Source organism: Agelaius tricolor, unplaced genomic scaffold, assembly GCF_023055355.1.
Source record: "Agelaius tricolor isolate 1412-34295 unplaced genomic scaffold, bAgeTri1.0.p SCAF_5, whole genome shotgun sequence".
In the NCBI taxonomy this organism is placed as follows: Eukaryota; Metazoa; Chordata; class Aves; order Passeriformes; family Icteridae; genus Agelaius; species Agelaius tricolor.
The window spans coordinates 14,787,430-14,801,094 of record NW_027269265.1 but is presented as its reverse complement, the minus strand read 5'-3'; the positions used below and the strand labels follow the sequence as shown (position 1 = coordinate 14,801,094).

The 13,665-nt window shown below is 38.4% G+C and overlaps 1 protein-coding gene across 4 annotated transcripts in view; it reads left to right on the top strand.

Moving 5' to 3' along the window:
- The window catches only part of TUNAR (transmembrane neural differentiation associated intracellular calcium regulator), a 162,588-nt gene that overhangs the window by 89,727 nt on the left and 59,196 nt on the right, over nucleotides 1–13,665 (top strand). For all 4 annotated transcript variants that reach the window (XM_071426546.1, XM_071426540.1, XM_071426542.1 and 1 more), the window contains one exon: nucleotides 10,251–10,369. The gene's annotated coding sequence lies outside the window, so the exon portion shown is untranslated. The remainder of the gene's footprint in view (nucleotides 1–10,250; nucleotides 10,370–13,665) is intronic.

Below are 13,665 nucleotides of genomic sequence, written 5' to 3'. Positions count from 1 at the left end.
ATGGCCATAGAGCAAGGATAAAGGTGATAATTTGCTCAAGGGGCTTTACACTGACATCTTGAAAAGAGAATCCTTGGAATTAATTCAGCCATGTACTCATGTCAGGGCCATCTATTGCTATTTACTATAATTTCAAAACCCCACCTCTTTAAATCACAGAATTATCAGTGTTGAAAGAGACCCTCAAAACTCTCTTGCCTACTGTCGACCCAGCACCACCATAACCACCCCTAAACAATATCCCAAAGTACCACATCCAGATGCCTCTTTGAAAACTTCCAGAGACAGTGACTCCACCACCTCCCTGAGCAACTAATTTCAATGCCTAAGCCCTCTCAGTGGAAAAAAATAAAATCTGCTATCTAATCTGAATCTCACCTAAGCACAATTTAAGTCTACTTCTTCTTGTCCCTTCACTTGATATGTGTTAGGAGAGTCTGACCCCCACCTTGCTACCATGTCTTTTCAGGTGTCTGTAGAGAGAATATAAAGTCCCCCGAGCCTCCTCTTCTCCTGGCTAAACACCCCCAGCTCCCTCAGCTGCTCCTCACAAGTCTTGTGTTCTGGACCCTTCCCCAGCTCTGTTGCCCTCAATGCTCCAGCCACTCAATGTCTTTCTTGTCCTGAGGAGCCCAGAACTGAACACAGCATTTGAGGTGTGGCCTCACCAGTGCTGGGTACAGGGGGACAATCCCTGCCCTGGCCCTGCTGGCCACACCATTGCTGGCACAGGCCAGGATGCCATTGGCCTTCTTGGCCACCTGGGCACAGCTGGCTCATGTTCAGCTGCTGTCAGAGGGCACCCCCAGGTCCTTTTCCACCAGGCAGCTTTGCAGCCATTCTGCCCCCCTGTAAGAGCTGTAGGGGGTTGTTGTTACCAAATATTTTAATAAGTTTTTTCTTAAACAGCATAGAGGATCTATGGAAACACTGTTGTTCATATTTATATAAAGACATCCAAGACATCACTAGGAGGAATGTATTATCCATAGATGGGAAGAATTGAATTGATGATGATATATTGTCTATTGTAAAGATTATCAGGCATAGGTTTACTAAGACTGTGGGGACACAGTCCAAGCTCATGAATTGTCCATTGGATTAGAAATCCTAACATTCAGGTTTATTTTGATTTCCTATGTTTGACCATATTTATGTTAAGTGTGGAAGCTCGTTCAATCTTGTTAGCTATTTTTATACAGTGCATGCAATAAAGTCTAGTAAAATTAATGACCCCCTGAAGTCTGTGCCCAAACATTCTGAAATTTTCTTTGATTTAGGGACATGAACAAGCACCAAACTTAAAACAAACTTCAGTGCAATTCTCTCACATTTTATTCAGTGTGAGAGCAAAACTTTACTAAGTGCTTGAGATTCACTTGGTCTGTGTCTCAACCTTTGTCTCTTACCAGGTTCATCAAAGCTTTCAGAAGATACAGAAGTTTTTTTGATGAAAAGCAGATTAGGACTGCAGGATGATACTGAATTTTGATTTTTTTTTTTTTTTTTTTTGCAATCCTGAAGTTTTTTTAAAAACAAAGTACAGTGGCTTTTAACACCAGAAAAAAGAGAAAAGTCTGATTGTAGACAGTTTGAAGTAGAGCATCTAGACAGAAAAAAGAATATTTCTTTTCATTCCCCCAAGCTCTTAAAAGCATCTGGTAGCTGATGAACCTTTCATTCTAGTGGGGAAGTAGAAGTTCAGAGTTAAACTGGAAATATCATGCAAGTGTCAAATTCGTTCTCCTTTGAGGTGTCCCAGAGCTTTTACCTACAGTCTGGCCTAGCCCTTTGCATGAGATGGTGATGGCTCTGAAAGGCATTGATGTTTTTATTTTTGTTATCAAGAAACTTTCCCTCCCTTTCACTGTTAATTTAAAAGTAAAGACAAAAAATCTAGTCAAGCAATTCTTTCTGGTCCTAAATCACCTTGATGTTTCTTGTTCCAAACAGGCTTATTTTCCAGCTTTACCTTGCTGTTTGTAGGCTGGTAAAGAGATGAAGGATGTTTAAAAGAATTACTTCTGCAGAGACTCAAGGAGAAAACACTGAAAATTTCTTTTAGGCTATTTAGGCCTCTAGGATTACTGAACTTTTTTCAGTACAGATATTTGGACATCTCTTTCTTAGAGGCCATTTGATAACAGTTTAGGGATGTCTCTGCCAGGGTCACCTCACTCCATTTTCACATTTGTCCTAGCAGCTTCACCATCCCCCTGCATCCTACTGCAGCTCAAATCTCCATGTAGACTCCCCTGCCTCTCTCACCTTCATCCCTTCAGCTTTTGGCTGTTCAACAAAGCTCCTCCCTGCTATTTCACTCCTGCCTCTTCCTCTTTTATCTTCTGGTTGTCCACATCTCTGGACTGTGAATCACAGAGTCCTAAAGGGGAAGTGAGATGCAAAACCAGGGTGCCTGGTTAGTTGATGCTTTTGAGAATGGCTCCAGCCCCATCAGAGACTGTTTTTGTGCAGTCTCAGCATGGAAAATAGGCAGGAGTTGGGTGCTTCATGTCAGCCCAGTACATTTGATCCAGGTCTGAAACCAGAACCTGGCTGGCACTCAACCTCTTCTCTGCCTTCCTCCTCCTCTTGCTGCCAAATGCAGTGTTTTTCTTTCTTGAAAGCTACTGATCATCCTCCTCCAGTCCAATGGCCTTCAGGAAAACACTGAATTTCAGGCATGTGGTGTGAAAAACTCCTTCATTTTCTCTTCACTTTCTGCACTGACTGCAGGAGGGCAACAAAACAACTCCACTTCTCTTTTTCAAACAAGACACCTAGCATTAAACACAACCTTTTAGAGAAAGAGGCCCAAAGCATAATAAACAGGCTGAAATTATAAATCCATTGCTGTCACAGAGCTTACAAGTTCTTAGTTGACTTGCCTGTGCATAGCTGATTGTTTTCTTTCTGCATAGCAGCATGTAATTAAAATATTCATATGCAGATTGCAGCCCATTTAGGGTTGAATGCTGCTAGATGCTGAGCAAAATTTGAATAGTGCTGAGAGATTTCAGCTGCCAAGGAAGAGAGAGGACGCTCAAAGTAGTCTGAGTTGGCCAGCATCTGGCAGACTGCCTTAACATTGATTTGTTCTCATGTTAGGATAAAACTGGCAAGGAACAGGAAAGCAGTTTAGGGCTCAATTAACAAACAGCCTTTAAAAAATGTATTTCACTTTCTGCCTTAGGCTTTGCCTTAGGGCTAGCCCTGTTCACAGAGCTAAGACTAAAAGAGAAAAACTGCTTATATACATAATATCCTGTAAACAGTTATCCCCTCTATAATAAGGGTAATTCAAAACATCTCAATGTCACAGACACTCAGGTACAGGAATCAATCAGGCTGGTATTAGGTCAAATTATTCAGTAGAATAGCAACAATTGATTTGGAAAAGGTTTGTTTGTTTGTTTGTTTGTTTGTTTGTTTGTTTGAAGTTTTTATGGTGTTTGAACTGGAAAAAATAAAATAGTATCTTTTGAATTTGGGCATAAAGTAGGCTGGGCTGAAGAAGTTATTTGGCACAAGGAGACTGTTGCTTTGTCCTGGTCATGGAGAATATTGTAGTGGAAAAAGTAAAGTTGGGATGATGCTGTTGGGAAATATTAGATTAGATAAATATATTAATTACAGTGGCTACTTCTTTCCTGTTGTACTTCAACAGAGCATCTATGCTGTAACTGGGGGTAGTTTGGATTAAGTCACTTGTGTGTTCTTACAAAGGCTTCTGTTAAGCAAAGAAGAATGGTTTTTTTGAGAAGTGTTTTTGGAAAAGCAGTGGAAGTCATCCCTGCAGAATGACTGTGACTGGGGTCATGGTACTGTGATTCTCCTTCTAGGAGCTACTGTCTGGAGAGAGGATGTCCCACTGCTGCTCTCCCTAGCTGCAAATCATCTAGGAGACTGGGGATTTGAAATTCCTCAATGCATTGCAATCCTTTTACTCCTTTCATGGGGTCAACAGCCATACCATCCTTGGCTAAATTTTTTGAGGTTTTGCAGAGGTCTTTGTGCAGAAGTTAAAGCTAAATCAATAAAATGGCAAGACAATATCCATCTACTCTTTCTCATTAAGTTTATTTTTTATTATCTGACTTTATGAGACCTTTTTGCCTCTCCTTCCATTCAAGGCAAATTAAGGTGGTATCAAGAGAGAATAATTCCTTCTAGAGCAAAGCAATTCACTCTTAGTCTACATTCTGTTTGTCTATAGTTTCTCTAAATTGCTATGGCAGTACTGATAAAGAGATCTATTTCATCCTTCTATGTATTTGTTTTTCATTTTGGAGAGTAGAGTGTGTCTGAACACACACTTCCTTTGTTCCCTTTGGAGAAAGCTGCAGAGTAATATTTCTAAATTAAGCTGATTCAAGGTTTATTAGCACTGTAAAAAACCTGATTTTGCTGCCCAAAAGATTGAGCTTGGGCTGGCTTACATTCTGGGGAAGAAAGAGATAGCAGAAAGGATATGGGAGAAGATGTTGCACAGTGAGATAATGAGCTTTGGAGAGCCAGCCTTGCTGGTTTTGCTTCTGCAGGAGAAACAGGATGCAGGGAAGGAGACACATCACCTCTTTACTTTAGCAAGAGAAGCCACAAGAACCAGCCCTCGGGGCTTTATACAGGCACCATAATTCTGAGCAACTCAACCAATTGGCCTCAAAAAACACAACAGCATTATTGCATTCTCTCTTCCTTAATGGGAGCTTCTCTGCTGAACTTACAGGAAAAGCTGAGCATGGGATGTAGGCTGAGGAGTGGCAGATGCTGCACTGCTGCTCTCTGTTCACTGTGTTCAAATCTGCAACAAGGAGATAGTTCCAAAGGTGATGGTAAGAGAGAAAAAACCATTCAACTGGCCTATGACAAAATATCATATTGGAATGTTTGGGTTTGGGTTTTTTTGTGTTTTGTTTTAATTTCATAGCAGCTGCAAAAGTTGAGGCTCGAAAATAAGGATGATATGCTATTTTTGTAAGTCTAACAAATTCCTTTGAAAGTTAATTTATCATAAGCTAGTAAATGACATGCCTTTTTCATGAAAACTTGAATAATGGCCATAAACAAGTACAGGATCTCCTAATTGTATCCAAGTAACTGATAGTAACTAATATAGGTATATAAAATGCTTTAATAAATAACATGAGTAACTAGTTCTTAAAACAAACTTCTTTTGAAATCAGACAATGCTGTTTTATATTCATCCTTGCTAGGGAGTTGAAACTACTGTTTTTATCTACATTATGTAAATTCAGTTTTGCAATGGTGGTTTAATTTTATTTTTTGAAGGCACCTGATATGAAAAAATACCAGAGCATTTAAAATTTGCTCATGAAAAGCCATTCAGATTTTAAAGAGCAGTCACTTTTAAATATTACACTTGGTTAAAGATGGATAGTAGTTTTTCATCTTTGCTGAGATGGAATTTTTCCTGCAGTCCAGAATACTTGAGTGCTTTGTCTGTCTTCTGTGAGGGTGAAGTCCTTCATTTCCTATTATGATATATTTTAATGTGGCACCTGCTGCTGTTCTTGGAAGTCTTGGAAGACTTATTCACAATCTAGTTTTAAACACAGATCAAATAACAGGGGTATTGTCTGATTTTGTTTTCCTCAAATCTGTTTCATTTCATATCTTAAGATGACAGGGCATTAAATTGTCTACCAATTTGTTTGTGTGGTACCTGGTAGACCTGAATTCAAGTGGAATACCTCAGTATTATATTCATCATAATTAGCCATTCATGTTGCATCAGCAGGAACAAGACTTCTGAACAACTTTCTAACACTCCTGTTTCTTGCAGCCCTTTCAGTCATAGACTGACTACCTTATATTTTGTCAGTCAGGTAGAGATGTTGCATATCTTTATCTGTAATGTCTTTTTCAGCTCTGCCTGTACAACTCATTCCTTTCATTTATCTTCGTTTTTTCTACTTTTTCTGCTATTCTGCTATTCTGAATATTCTGCTATGCATGTCTATTTATCCCTTCTCAAATAAATAGTTCACAACTTTTTGTGGCATATTCCACAGAGTCCTGGCTGACAGTTTGTGTTTGACATAAATGAGTGGACCTTGTGCAATTGGAAAAAAATCCCAACTGGGTTTAGGTGGAGTTGCTTGTGGCATAGATAAAGACCAAACTGGTTTGTTAAGTGTGTAAAGTCTCCAGAATTCAGTGCAGGATAAGGAAAGGAGTGGATAAAAATGAGATCTTCTTAGTATTGTGAAAAACTTCCAGCTAGCTATTTGGTAACTTGATATTTCCAAATACTGTCTCATTTATAAACTAGAACTCCAAAGATGCTTGCAAATGAGTGAGCCTCATAAAGAAAAGAATCATTACAACATTTAAGCTCCTCAAAAAATGATGTCTGCTGAGTGTGTGTGTAAGGATGAACCCACAGTTAGAAAGCACAGTTTGTAATCATGACCTGTGATTCTTTTCTACCTGTACCCCAAATTGCTTGTAATTCACTTAATTTCTCCCTTTCTCAGTGGCTATAGCAATACAGCCTCAAAAATAAAATTATAAAGCATAATTTTGTTTCTCTTGAAAAGCAGTGTAGTATCCATTTGTTAAGATTCAATTTAGACTAAAAGTACTTTTTTCCCTCTTCTTTTCTTTTTCTTCTTCCCATAAAAAAATATTGGCACTCCCAACCCCTATTCCATCTTCCTCATGTTCTAGTCACTTGTCAGTATATAAATTCTTGGGTATGGTAATATTTCATGCACTATCTTCAGCTTTTCTGCAATTCTGTCCTGTCATTTAAGCCCACTCCTAATGTCAAACTGGTTTTGTTCAATATGACCAGCAAGGTAGCGTGTGTTTCCATGTCGAGTCCCCGTGCCAGTTCTGGAGGTATCTCTCATTAATCAAGAATCTCTTTGTCATAGTGCAGCTGAAGTTGTCACCAAACTTTGTACTTAAAGTTTGAATAATAATGACTCCTCTTTTGTTAAATGGAGTTAACACAGCTGAATAGCTTCCCTGATGGTTTATTATATTAGTCTTTCAGAACATTGACTGATTTGTTTTTATTACCATGAAAGCTTTTGTCTTATGAAAATTACTTGGGACCACAGGTCAATGTTTTTCATGTCACATCTCTATAAAAAGTACATTGCTTTCTTATACTTTGTATTCTCCACTGCAACCTGTATGTCACTTAAATTTATTTATCATGATACTACTGCCAGGCTGCCATTAAATTGTTAAAGTATATTCAGGAAATGTTGTTGCAGTAACCTTTAGAGGAAGACATATGGAAATGGACTATATCTGTTAATTAACATTTCGAACTGCAAACCTTCCAAAGCATAAGGCCTGGTATGAATCACTACACATGAGCAGAATACTTAGAGGGGTGATCATGTTTTTCCTGAGAAAACAGATCCTTCAAGTTCAAATTGCCTGTCTATCTATTTAAACTAGGAGACTAACCTGTTAAAGAACAAAAATGAAGTCTAGAGAAAGATCAAAATATGTCTCTCTTCTGTCCATCTACACCAGTATCAAAAAATAAAATGGCCTGTGATTCTTGTCTGTCCAAACAATGTTTAAAAATTGCAGCTCACAGAAGGAAAACAGAGAGCATAAGGGATGTATAAGAAAGAAAGAACCCATGGGAGAAGCTCCTGAGGTGTTCCAGGTTGAGCTGAACTGGGGATCCCAAGTCTTGGATACATCCCACTCCCCACTGGAGAAGGCACTGACAGAGATGTTGCTCTCTCTGAGACAACATGCTTGTGATGCTTCCAGAACATGTTCTGGGAATATAAAATTGGACTGCATGCAGATAAAATGAAGCTGGAGAGGATTGAGCATTCCTGTTCCAGACACTGTGATCTTTAACAAGATTGCTATATTAAGGGGTATTTAGAGCATTAATTGTTGATACTTCAGGGCTGATCAGAATTCCTGAAGCTGGAATTTTAATGCTGATCCTATAGTGATACCAGTACCTGAAGGTGACATAATCCAGCAGTGTTGAATAAAGGGGCTCACTGCTTTTCTGCTTGTTAAAGTTGCATCTACATTGATTCCCTGACATGGTTTGGTGTGGGGTTGCATAAATCCCTGTGGCAGCATAAACCAGCATAGGAACATGCTGGATTTTTGAAGGTGGCAGAGACAGGGAGCTGTGTGTACCAAAACAGGTTTGAGTTACAGTGGGAGCAGTAGTTCCAACAGGCAGCTGCTGACAACACCATGTTGGATAAAAGTAGAATGAGGTTGAAGCAGGACATGTGCTTGTAGCCCATGCAAGTATGCTTAGATGAAGACATACATGGATAAGTGTGGTATGTGTGAAAAGCAAAATGATAGACAATGAAAGGAAATCCACAGGCTAGAGAAGACAGAATTGTTTGCACTGAAAGGAATGATGTTGTCCATCAAATCTGGCAGAAACCCCCAGTTTTGCCAGAAGTTTGAGCTACCTGACCCCACTGCATGTAAGCCAAGAGCTGCACAACAATCTGAGACTAAAAAATGAAAGGTGTCAATTGAACACAAGCTTTTTTTCCTGTGGACATCAAGGTAACTGGAGGAAATTGAAAATTTTTGGTGAACTCAGACAAAAGACTGATAGCTAAATCAATTTTTTTGTGCTTTCCCAAGCATTAGATTTCATAGAAGGCACTGTGAATTCTGTTAGGTACTTGTGGCTAGGCTATGTGGCATGTGAGTATGCTCACAGCACCTCTCCAAGTATTAGCTTGTTTTCATTCTTTTGGGTTATTGCCTGGCAAAAACAGTATAAAACAGGTTGCAGGAATTCTATAATCAAGCTTAAAATATTCAGAGAATGCAGCTGTGGAATTAAATATTTGAGAGGAAATACTATTAAAAGAGCAGAAACATGGGATGCCAGTATAATTATTGTTTCCATTGTTCCATTGTTCACTGTTGTCTCACTAGGTGAAAACCAAAACAGAGGCTTTAGGAAGAACTGCAGTGTATCTTTCATGCAGGTTGCTTCTCACTACAGTATATTTCAGCATCCAAAATTACACTTCTGGAAAGATTCTTCCTACTTCATCTGCTGCTTTCATTAGAGTTATTCTTTTTCATTACTGCTTCTAAGCTTAGGGCTAACCAGGAAGTCTCACAATTTCTTGCTTGTCTGAAAGCAGTTTCTCTGTGAAACAAATGTGGATGACCACATTCTTCTTGAATTTTGGGGTAGCAGTAAACCCCTAACTTGTTTAAGTTTTTAAGTTTTCACTTGGCTTGGATGAAATAAAACCCAGTGTAACACAGACATAGAAAAAGAGAAATTGCTTTAAGGAATATTCCAATGCAGTTCATTAACCATTAAGTATTGTTCTACTTTTCTGAGCTTAAATCTCTACTGACATGAATCTTTTATATCCTGCAGTGCAAGTTGTACTACTTGGATAACTAATACAGTTAAAGCAGTGGTTTCATTAGACCTGAGAAAGTTTGGAATTGGTTGTGATTGTTGAGCAATTGAATCTTAACTTTGTGGTAGTGGAAAGTTTTTATGTTTTAATAAACAAATATTCTTGAATGTATTCCTGAACTTGATTTTAGCCATCACTGGTTAAAAAAAAATGTAATTTGAAATGTGTTTTTGAGACAGAATTTGAAGGTCTTTTTTCTGTAGTAGTAGTAGTACATGTTGGTTTCTCTTTTTATCTGTGGCTTTTAAATTGTGTTTATTAGCCTGGAAATTAGAATGAATGATGTTAAATAAGATGAGCAAACAATGACAGAAGAATAAAGGGGAGCTGTGACAGTCACAGAGGCAGTTCTGACAAAACCATGGCCAAGTGTTTTCTACATATATATAACACTGTGCCAAATTGAGCAACTGTTTATGGAAATGATGTATACTGAAATATGACATGGTTTTTCTGGAGTAGGACAAACCAAAACTGTTGAACATGTTATTTGTTTGAAAAACATACTTCAGCCTATCCTAAAACAAATCACTTTTTTTGTCCCAAATTCCTGTTGAAAATGCCCTATAAATAACATCTTGTGCAGGTTTTTTCTCATAAATGGATATATTAGAAAAGAGGAAACAGTCTGAAAAAGAAAATTTCAGTATAAACAATATGTTTGACAAAATCGGAATCAAATGCAAAAATTCCTAGCAGAAATTGTAGGACTACAGTCTTTAGCAAAAAAAATATTTTACTGCTGCTGATAAACTGAAGTATTTTTTCTTGGTCAGTTTGTTTGTTATTAATCTCTTCTCTCCCCACTGTCCATAGGGAATGAATACTGTGTACCCAGACAACAATAAACCTTCAGCTGCAGACCACTGACAGAAATCTATAGACCACCAGTGTGGGAAACCTCAGCTTTAAGCTCTAAATGATTCAACATTTGTGTAAGTCAGACACGTTCTGCTATTATGTAACAAAATAATTTTATATCCGTGTTCATTGTAATGCTAAGAGCTTCAGATGGTGTATGAACTGTTTACTCTTGCAAATTGTCTCTTTAATAATTAGGTGATAAAATTGAAAGTGCTTGTGAACTCTAGATATGTCCTTAAAATGTGCAGGAAAAGCTGTGTAATGTTTGCAGGCTGTTAAAGAAAACCTTGCTACAGTGACACATTTTGTAGTGCTTATGTGGGTTTTTTGGGGTTGGTTTTTTTTGTATGAAACTTCAGCTTAAAACAATGTTGCTAAACAACTAAGGTCCTATTATATTGTTATTTAAGGCAAGACTCAGATATTGTTGTTTAATAATGCAAATGGCAGGTAGAAAGTACAGAGCTGACAAACACTCAGAGAATGGTGTTTTTTTCCCCTAACCAAATTGAGTGTTTCAGTCAAAGACAAATAGTGGTATTTAAATTTTTACTTCCTCTGTTGCTCTGTCCTTTTATACTTTACAATGAGAGACACTATGGAAATGCAAAAATATTACAAAGGGGGACAATTTTGACTAATATAGGTTGAACTGTTTTATGAATGGAAACTGAAACACAAGCTGTAGAGAAATCACTTAAGTCACTGCTGAGATGCATTCATCTCTGGTAGTGCATAAAAGTTAATTAACAGTGCAGTGAACTGGAGGCAATTCAGAGAGAAACATTATTAGATGAGGATGTACAAAGAAAGTGAAATGTCTTTCAGTTTACTGGCTAAGGATAGATGAATATCTCCTAATGTCTGGAAGTGACCTTGACAGCAAGGAGGAGCAGTCTGGCTGGAGATGTTCCTTGGGGTGCTCCCTCTGTGGGAGTGGTAGGATAAAAGAACAGATGATCAGGTTGTGGTGTGAGAGACACAAGCACACAGGCCTTTGCCATCCCAATGTCTGGCAGCTATTGAGGCTGCATCCATAGAGCCCCTATATGCAGGAAACATTTTTACTGATTGAGCACACTCATACAGGGCCACCTAATGTGAATTTCAGTTTTCTGTTGTATATATAGCAACTGAAAGTGGAGAACAGCAAAAAGCCGCTGAGGAGTAGATACTGAATTCCAAACCTGGGTAGATTTCAAGACAAGGAAGAGCAAAGCCATTCCTTTGTGTATTTAAAGTTAAACTACTGCTTAGAGTACTTTGAGAACAGTCCTGCTCTCACAAGAAGGTGGACTTAAAATCTAAATCAGTCTTTTTAGACTGTACTTCTTGTTATGGAATGATAGAGTTTTCTAGTGCCAGCCCTGGATAGGCTCACAAGAGTTATTAACCTCAAACATCTATTTGCATGGACTTTTCTGGTTTTATTCTGGTTTCTCCTTTGTTGGGACAATTGTGCACAGAACACTTGGTGGAAAATAGGTGATTAAATTATGCCTGCTGCTGAAAGCTGAGTTTTCCTGTCCTTAGTTTTCTTACCATTTTCTACACAGATTTGGGATATGGAGTTGGTGAATAGTAACAGGTTATTACTGATGTGATCAAGGACAACTAGAATTCAAGAGAAACCTCAAATTTCTCTTGATTGCATGTCTTCTGCTGTCAATTTCTTCTCTCCTGGATTATCCATTGCTGTGGGTTCTCCATGCATGTTATATGAGTTCCTACATCACTGTCAGAGTTATGGGACTTTAAATTTTAGTCCTATTTCTTCTATTCAAATGGTAAAATGAAATGGATTTATCTGCATCTTTATTCAGGTTAAGAATAATTAGTAGTCAAAATAATAAGTTCCATTTCATCCATGATCAGTTAACATCCAGAAGCTCTCTTTCCTATTGATATCCAGAATGAAGGTTTAAAAGTACTGAATCTCATTTTGAATATAACAAAGTTGTAAAGTATGAGCTTGCTCCTTGCTTGTTTGAGCTGAAACCTTGCTAACCAGGCATTCAAAGAGTTCCCATAAAACTTGCTGATGTTTTGGTGAGTGACTGAGCTCTGCAGATGAAGGTCCAGGAGAATTCCTGGGAAAGTGGGCAAAGCAAAGTTGTGGGAGCTGGATGTTTCCACTTACCCATTTTTCTAGACTGTGAGCTGACAGTCAATTGGCAAAAGGAGACAGAAATATATTCTTGAAAATATTTCTATTCAAATGAGTAAGAGGATAGAGTAAAAATAAAACAAGAGTGAGAGACAGGAAGATAGCATGAAAATAGCAATTTGAGTTATTGTCACAAGGGAGCATTACACATGGCATCACATAATGCATGAGTTAATCATCACAACATTCTTTGGAAACGAAGCAGAAAAGTACAGAACATGACAAGAATTATATCCAAATGCAATAAAATCTTATTTGAAAGTTGTTTACATTTTAAAAAGTAGATCAGTAAATTAAGGGTAGATGAAACTGGTTTGTGAAAATTCCAGGAACTTGGCAGAATTCATCCATACAGTGAAATTAATTTGAGGCTGATATATTTTCCTTGATAGGGTTGATAGCAGCAGGCTCCCCCTCTCTAGGGACTGAGTTCTGTGCATCATTCCTTAAGGAAGCAATGCTGGCAAAGCAGGCTCAGACAGAGTGAGTGAACTTAGGTGTCTTTGCACCTTACCTGGCTCCTTCATGGCTGGCAGAGAAGGGCTGGCAGAGCACAGTGGCTGCACCATTACCTGGACTGCAGTAGTGTGACAGGTTATCACCAACCTGTGACACCAAAAATAGACCTCCCACCAATGTTCCCCACCATTGCTTCTGATAAGAATGTCTTCACTTTGCCAAGGCTGGCTGTTGGACTTAGCAGAAAGGGGCCAAGTGGGGCTCCCCATGGGCCTTCCATCCTGGTGCTAATCTGGAAGTAACCAGGAAAGAGACAAAAATGAGAAAAGACAAGATCAATAAAGGAAATTATTTGAGGAAGAAAATCAAGAAAGGAACAAAAGCAAACCAATTAAAACAAAAGAAAAGACAGGAAGGTTACATTCACTCCCTGGGCCAGATGCATCCCTGGAACCTCAGCAATGCATCCCTGACCATAATGGATATCCTGGTGGAGTGAAGGCATTCCTTGAAACATGACTTTTGTCATGATGCATGATGACATCTTCTGAAAAGCAATTGTGTGATGTGTGCTATCCAGCCTTCCCTGAAAAACTGGGACCTTCCAGTTGATATGGGTCATGATGTGGTTAAGGGACTTAAGTGCTAAGCCTTACATATACCCCTGAAATTAATTTGACTGCTGTGTACCAAAATCTAATTTATTTCCTTATCATCTTCCAACCATTAAATTGCTAGAGC